The sequence below is a fragment of the Brachycentrus maculatus genome, unplaced genomic scaffold, assembly GCF_059751285.1.
Source record: "Brachycentrus maculatus isolate JH-2025_06_01 unplaced genomic scaffold, ASM5975128v1 h1tg002075l, whole genome shotgun sequence".
NCBI lineage: Eukaryota > Metazoa > Arthropoda > Insecta > Trichoptera > Brachycentridae > Brachycentrus > Brachycentrus maculatus.
The window spans coordinates 2,751-11,402 of record NW_028282610.1 but is presented as its reverse complement, the minus strand read 5'-3'; the positions used below and the strand labels follow the sequence as shown (position 1 = coordinate 11,402).

Below are 8,652 nucleotides of genomic sequence, written 5' to 3'. Positions count from 1 at the left end.
CTACTATTGATGTTTATGCTGTTGATCCTTTACACTTTCACTTTTTTTAATTTAGTCTGCAGCTTATTCAGTCTTTTGAACTGGATACTTGTGAGTCGCCAGCCTTACATATCCCTTTCTGTAAAAATATACTTCGTGGCCATTCTTCTTTGTCTTGTTGATGAGAATCCATACCCTCATATCGAACTTGTGGCCCTGATACAACAGCGGGTTCATGATGTACTATTGGATGACATAGCTGGATGGCCCCTTTTGTTCTTCAGCTTGGTATAATTTTATGCTGATTTGTTGGCTATCCTCACTGAGAAAATTCTCCAGTTGCTTTAAGTGGGACACTATTTCTATTCCTTGGCCTCTATTCAGGAACGCAGGTTTCACGATCCACAAATTTGGCTTGCTGCTTTAGTGAGCCAAATTATTTGAATTTTAGTTCATATACTTGAACACGCGATTGTAAAGAATGCAGATTTCTCCATGAAAGTTGGTTATATAAAAACTGCTATTTTTCTTGTTGCTTTTAGTGATCCCATTTCTCCTAAAATGCTCAGCAATGAACTCTACCAAAGTCTGCTCCACATTTACCAGATCATTTTTAAAGTCAATCACATATGTCTTGGGCACGAAGGCCCCCACACAATCCTTATTATGCTTGTAGAGGTTCTCGTATAGCTTTTGTTTATTTGTAATTTCGCTATGGTTCGGCAAATAGTTGCACGTCTTGTTACTGAGCTATTTTTTCATGGAATCCTTTTTGGGGGCTTCTTTGCCTTGATACCATATTAAGGAAGCAGTTTATTTATTGGTTGTTTCGGTTAAGTTCAAGGATTCTAGTATTTGTTTTATTAAGGGAAAGTTATTGCCTTTGTGTAAGTAGAATTTGCTTTGACAGGCTTCATTTGCGAATTTGTTTGATTTTAATTTTTTGCGAATCGTGAACTTTGCCCCATTTATCACATTAGTTGAGCCCAGCAATGATGGCTAAATTGTCTGTAGATTTGATTCATTTTGCAGATGTTAGAGTATTGGGGAGTATGAAAGCGGAGCAATGCTAGCCCGCCTTTGAGATTATCTCTTCGACGCCTATAACTCCGCCCTATGCGCATTTGAGTTCGAGTATAAACTTAAATGCCTTTTCCACAGCATTTATCTATCTCTTATTTTATTTATATAAATGCATTATATTTATTAGCGTTAATCTATTATTGGGTAATTATTAAACTTCTGATTCTTCAGATCATTCGATGTAGGCCCCAGGCCCTGGGACTTAATTCGAAGGGTTGGATAAGAAGGTCCTGAGGCTCTTTTGGAATGTTCCACGGTAGTTAATAGAGTTGGATTTATTGGGTTTGGAGTCAAGAAACTGGTAGGATCCCGGCCCTGGGTGTTCACTGCTTTTATTACAACATTTACTTATCGTGCTCATTGAATCTCTTGGTCATTTTCCTCATCGTGAATGAGCAGCTCTTATTCTTCTCATCGATGATGCTGTATTTGCCGACTCCTGGGTTCGCTTTAACCAATTAAGGGTTATGTAATAATCTTTTTCCATGGGGCTCGTAAACTTTTTCAGGTTTTTGGCTTTTTGCAAAAGTAACTTGTCTGCTCTGATTGGCTAAATATGTGAACCGTTACTTTCCGAGAATTACCCGCAATAGCTTCGATTTGATTGTCTGGTAGCTGTATCCCTGCCTTGGAAATAGGAGGCACTTGATGGGAATATCTCCTTCTCACGATTTATCCAATTGTCCTTTCGCTTCTATGTGCCGAAAGTGCTCCCATTTCTCATTTCTTCCCTGAGGTCAAGATTAAGTATTTGGCTATTCTTTTGGAGGTCTTGGTCGATGGAAGAGAATCTCTGGGCCCTCGCCATGGAATAGAGTGGGCTACTGTCCCTTGTCTATCTATAGAATAAGCCAGTACCATGGTTGTAGCAGACAGGTTCCAACATATATTCAAGTTTTTGAGTTTGTTATTAAGTCTATTGTATTTGGTGCTCCTCTCGGATGAGTAAAGTGACCTTTTCATGGGATAGGCTATTTTGTTCGTTGCGCTGCATGATGAGGATATGAACTTGGTGGCTTGCAATTATTTTGAGAAAGTGTTTGGATTATTCTCATTCAAATCGAGTATCAGCTGCTTCAGCATTCGAGTGAGATGGCGTCTTATATTGTAAATAATTAAGATATTCGCCAATAAAATTACATCAACTCTCAAAACACATCCTCATTTGATCAAAAGCCACAGCCTTATTCATAAGCTTATGGATGGATATGATGTTGTCTCAGGTTCAAATTGCCTTTGTTGTCACTACTTCTGATACAATTTATTGAATAAGGAAGGAAGCATCAATGATATCGTATAAATTTGTGATTTAATAAATTAATCAGTCGAAGTTTATCCCGTAGGTCTTTTCACTGATCTTCCATAAATCTTCAACTACTTTTGAGTTCCTCGCGCGTTTGTCCATTTCTTTATGAGACCCATCGCTATCATAATACTCTCCGCTTCTGATTTGCTCAAAGGGTCTTCGGCAAAGCGATAAAGAGGAATGAGCGCCATTTGAAGGACTCTTCAGGCAACATGAAAACACAGCCAATAAACACTTAAAGCATCCATTCTCATTCTTTAAAATAGTGCCGAAGCCAGTTTCCACCACTCCTGGATGTATGCTTGCAGTTTTGATATGTGTAAGGGATTTACTCTCAAGGTATTGCTTTAGCCCCAGGGCAAAGAGAACATTGAACATTTTTGATAGACAATATTGCTCCCAGTATTTATAGGGTTTTTTTTGGCACTCCAAATCACCCAACATATCATCTGGCGAACTATAATGAGCAACCGAACTTAAATGCAATATCCTCCCTTCGCTGGATTCCTTGATCAGATCGATCAACAAGTAAGTCATATAGAAATGCCCAAAGTGGTTGATTACAAGTGTGGTTTCGAATCCAGTTTATTTGCAATTCGTCCTCTCAGCACCCATCATCAGGCCCGCATTGTTGACTAAGATGTCAATGTGCTTGAATTCCTACTTGATGTTGCGAGTGAAAGTGTCAATGGATTTCCTGTTTGCCAGATCTAATTGGAAAGATTTGACAGTTCCTCCATTCTTTTCAGTGATCAACTCGACACATTCCTTATTTTTTTGTTCGTTCCGTGAACCGAAAATAACATTATGGCCTTACAAATATAGCGACTTCACAATTTCAAAGCCAATCCCGTTGTTTCCACCTGTAACGACGATATTTTTGGGAACCATCGAGTCTTTCATTTTACAAATACCAATTAAATACTATACATTTAGTCAACAAACATTAAAAATTTCTTTCAGTCAACAGAAAACTTTAAATTAATAAGTTAGTTTAATACAAAACTTAAGGTATTAAATAAGATTAGCGATCAGAAAATTATCATGAGCATGTGAATTTCACATTAATTCAATTTTTAAGCATGCAGCAGGGCATATGAAGAATGCGAAAAATGCAGCTTCTTCATTTCTAAATATTTGCTGTTGAAGATTCTCAATTCCAATGATCACTGTCAATGAAAAAGCCGCGAAATTTCTGAGCTGAGCATTTCTTGAGCCGAGTCGCAGCATTTTCTGAGCTTTAGTATTGTCTGAGCCATAGCATTTCCTGAGCCCAGCATTGCTTGGACCACAACATTTACTGAGCCGAGTCGCCTGAGCCCAGCGTTGCTTGGGCCACAACATTTCCTGCGCTGCAGCATTTCTGAGCCTCAGCATTTCTGAATTGAGCATTTCTTGAACCGAACCGCAACATTGCCTGAGCCACGGCATTTCTGAGCCTAGCATCGCCTTGAGCCCGCACTGCAAGGCCTCCTTCTCATTTTATCTTGAGAAGTGAGCTGCTTCTTTGAATTAAATTGATGGATATATGAATCATAACTTGCCCTTAAAGCAAGGCTTGAGTTGGCAAGTTTTGTTAAATATAATTAAGCTTAATTATTGCTTTCACCTCAAATTAGATAAGCTCACTCTGTGCTTCTTTCATCACTGCTATTGATGCATGTCGTCTTTAGATTTCCATATTCCTCATAATAATTCCCATATCGAGGCTTTGTTTACATAACTTATATTAAAATTGCTAAATCTTTTAAATTATTTATTAACTATGAAAAATTATAAATATGCAATTTATGAGCAGCATTAAATACTTTGTATTGATGCCATTTCTCTGGTTCATCTACTTGCCAACGATTCCTTTCGAATATGTGATAAATCCAAAGAAAGGAAGTTATAGAAGTTGAACTTAGACATTTGAGATTCAAAAGCATCTTTTGTAAATGATAATATTTGATATTGAAAGTTTGGTAAATAGAGTATATAAAATCTCAGATGGTCTCAAAGTTTCCGACATAGGGCTTGGGATCGTTTTCTTCCGTGGATGAAGGAGCTTTTTGAGAGTATTTCTTGTGGTGTTGAACAATAGATTTGGCGGTAGAGTAGTTTATAGCGAGGTGGGCAGCGGCCTAGGTTATAAAATAGGTTACGTGAATGATGGAGGAGCCGGAGTCGACGAGATGGATGAGTTAAATCTTGACATCTTTGCTGACCTTCTTGTACTTTGGCATCTTCTTGAGTATTCTTTAATACTTGGGTGGTAAATAGTTGCAAATGATCTGAATAGGCCTGGGATTGGCTTAACTTTTAAATTGGGAGTAACTCGCAACAATTTCTTTCATGGGCTCCTGGCGAGGGAATATAATATTATAATATTAATCAAATGCATAATATTATTAATGTACAAACTATCTATTTTGAATCCATTCAATTTCACATTGCTCTTATTCTGCATCTATGAAGACAAGGCGGCCACTTTTACTATTCGTTGGTGTTGCTGGTTCCTGAGTGCCATTCGATGTTATTGGTATTGTCAATAATGCATGCCATTATAGAGATGCACGCTGATATAAATCATATATTTCAATGCGAGATTCAGAATTACGCATAACCCACGGTGATCCTCCACAGCATATTTATCCGGTAACGAGTACTCCTATCGACTATAGCCGCGCATTTGACAGCAATGAAGAAACGAGTAATGTCCAGGTTTTGCATGAGGAGACCGCGCTGATGGCCAAACATCGTGAACTGCAGTTGGCTACATAATTGTAACTCGCAGAAACCAAGAAGAAGCAAATCAAAAGGAGATTTGTCAATCCTGAGAAATAATATAAACGGGCCAAATTGCTCAGCAGCATCGTCGATAAACTCAAATCTAGCAAAGACGAGGATCCTTATGAAAACGATCTGAGCTATAAAAACATCACCATTGCGACTGATACTGCCGGCTTTCTCGAAAACAACCATAATTTATACGCGGATGAAGGCAGGTTCGAAGATTTCAGAACTCTCTCCCGGATAGAAAGCCATAAGGAAATTTATGGTTGGCTGAATAAAAATCCCCAAGATGCATGCTTCACAGGCCCCACAGGCAGCGCAGGAAATTCGTACTCATATCAGCGAGATGATAGGCCCGAGGAAAACCATTATTTTAGAATTCCCAACCAAAATCACGACCAGTAACATAACTTCACTCATCTACCACCCACACTGCTTCGTCCCATTTCTTTTCACTACAACAGCAATGGATACTAACCCCAACCAAATCTGGAACACATCAAGTCCAAGCAAAGGTATATACGAATCGAGGAAAAACAACCTCGAGTCAATGTTTTCATGAGTGCCCGCAGAGAACCAACCAATGCTCGAATCATGGACAGATAAAAGAGATCTCGGCTGCTTACAACGAGCCGCCCAAAATCCAGCACTCCGGTTATTACATTCACATATCACAGCCCAGTTGCTCGTTCTGTCAGTGGTGAGGCTCAATTATCTCACAGATTTTCCATGCGAAACAACCTTCTTGTCAGCCATGAGAATTTAATTGGCAATAAAAATGAGAATTTAATCACTGAAAACCATGTAAGTCGTGGCAGCTACACCAGTCATGGAAATCCAGGAGGCACTGATCGAGCATCCATGCATAGTATTTAGAGTCTGAATACTAAAAATACACTTAAATTTCATTCCACAAAGGCGAGCCGTTATTGCTAAAGCTGTGGAAGGAGCTGTAAATGCACCAGAAAAATCACATACAAATGAAGTATGAAAACACACGCACGTGAAGAATTGCATATGATAGATATATATTTATTATTAATTGCAAAACTATTTATATCAGTGGCTGAGTCAATTGTCCCAAGTATTTCTAAAATTTAAATTATATTTATACATCGGGTGTGATAAAATGGTTTCTTTATCAATGTGGGTTCTATTATAAGCAGGAGCATCTTCGATCGTCAATAAATAGCTGTGGGGTTGGGGTTGGGGTTGGGGTTGGGGTTGGGGTTGGGGTTGGGGTTGGAGGTGCCCAATTATCTTATACACTTCCTCGAAGCCTGTAAACTATTTGTACTCCTAGCTTTCAAGATCTATTTATTGAACTCCTTCATTCTATTTGCTTTTGTGCTTAATTTCGAGCTCTTCACTTTACTTTTTGCCTTCCTCTGTCAGAATTTCTCGCAGGCTTCCTCCATAGCTTGTAACGATTTCATAGCTCTTTCGCAGCTTATTCAGTTTGGGGCAGTTCGTGTACTAGGCCTTCAGCATCGACTCGGAACGCAGCCGATAATACTTTGAGATGACTGGCCATCTCGGGCCTAATCTCTTATGAGATCGGATCAACAGCTTCAGCTCTGTTTCAGAGAGTGGCAGGTACTCGTTTTATCGAAGTTTTTTGATGGGATTAATGAGCTCTTTGGCACATAGGTTTTTGGCGCGATTTCGAATCTGGCCTTCCTGCCTGGTCGGAAAATATGTTTGTTTGTATTGGCCGATATCCTTCTTTTCATGCATGGTCAGGTAAATGAGCAACAGCCTGTCTTCCAGCTCTGTGAATTTGGCTTTGGTCTCCAGCCTTTCTCCAATAATTGGGATGAAGTTGGAGTCCAGAAAAGGCACATGGTTTTTAAGCAACTCAATCCTTTACTCGCGAGTTTTCATTCTACATACTCTGAATGGTACATGGACAAGTTGCAGAAGAGCTCCTCCTGTGCAAATTTGGAGTATTTATAATAAAGAAGCGGATCCTGATAGAGCGAAACTTGGGGGGGTATTTTGATGATGACATCACGATTCATGAAATCCTTGCAGTCGACTTCAAAGAAGGGCAGCTTGATCCTGTTTCTATTCTTCGACATGTTCTCGAAATCATCTAGATCCCTCGACAGCAGATCCTCGAAAGTCCCCAGCAGCAGATTCGAGTGATACTTGATCCTCGGATCGCAAGTGAGCACGCAGTTTTGTATGGTCAACTGTAGCAATATGGAAAGCTGCTTCACTATTATTTTAATCTATTATTTTTCATGCACCACTGCTTCGTGTTTGGGCTTTTATTGGCTGTTCTAGGCTGCTGACTCCTTGGACAGTGTATTGGGCAAAATGTTGATGAAATTCTATTGACAGTACTAAATGATGTCGTCAGGGTTGATATTAAGTTTCTTCTGTTTGTCAGTAGGCTCGGCTTGGCTCTTCATGATAAATAAATCCCTATTATGTATATTTATATAACAATATATAACAAATCTACAAACCAGCAGAACTCAGAAATGCAAGGAAGTTGGCAGGGTTTGAACAAAACTCGGGGATTCACTCATCGGTAACGTTTCTATATCCTTGTTCTGAGCAACGACTGAAACTATGGGAATAATGGGCAATATTATTATGGATTGGAGACCCTTAATTATGCATATGGGGCTTTAGTGGCGTATATAAAGCGAGAATTATCAATCTTCATGTCGGGGTATATCCTGTAAATAGACTTCAAAAGTGTATGGAGCTGCTGAAATGTCTGAGGATTTGCTAAGATTCTCCGTTTACCGGTTGCCCATGTCAAATTCCGGGTAGCCATAGGCCCCTTTGCGCAGGCTGAGGGGTCTAGGGCTTTGAACAGATCCGTACGCCCTAGACTGGCCACAGAGCAAGGAAAAGGATCGGCCTGGAATAGTGACTGGATAACAACTGCAGGGGAGTCGAATCTATCGCATGACAGCAGAGCCAAAACATCCACTTTTTGCACATTCAGTCTCGCACCCTCCAATTATAATGCACTAAATGATTTATCTATCATATTTAAATTTATTTATCTTTTTACCACGTGCATTATTTGCTCTCAAATCAACAATTATTTCAAGACAATCACTTATGGCATATTTAAGTGTATGATGGATTTCCCCCAACTAATTAGACATTTGGTTATCAACCATATTTAGTTTAATACTATTTGTTTTTTATCAGCGCTTTAGCACTTTAGTTTAGACCTTGATAATAATTTGGGAAGTTCACAGGAGTTATATAAACCAACGAAATAATACAGTGGCAATACATTATTTGAGCACGTAGACAGAAATGGATTGAAGCCATTGCAACTGTTTCTGTGTGAATATAAATTTGATATATCAGATAGCATATATTTTCGTCGCTTTTATATACAACTCGAATATAGTGATGAAACAGCCTGATTCAAATACATATTATGAAGTTGTTTTAGGACCCATAAAAATAAAAGACGGACTCTTTATTGGAGATTAATACGCAGCCAAAGTATTTTTGCATTTACCGGAGGACAT

General features: G+C 39.0%; 1 non-coding gene and 1 pseudogene across 1 annotated transcript; one reads left to right on the top strand and one right to left on the bottom strand.

Moving 5' to 3' along the window:
• Positions 1–2,383: 2,383 nt before the first annotated feature.
• On the bottom strand, positions 2,384–3,259 carry LOC148298413 (retinol dehydrogenase 12-like; annotated as a pseudogene).
• A 4,561-nt stretch (positions 3,260–7,820) lies between these two features.
• LOC148298412 (signal recognition particle RNA) lies at positions 7,821–8,097 on the top strand. The gene has a single exon (XR_015839195.1).
• Positions 8,098–8,652: the final 555 nt, after the last annotated feature.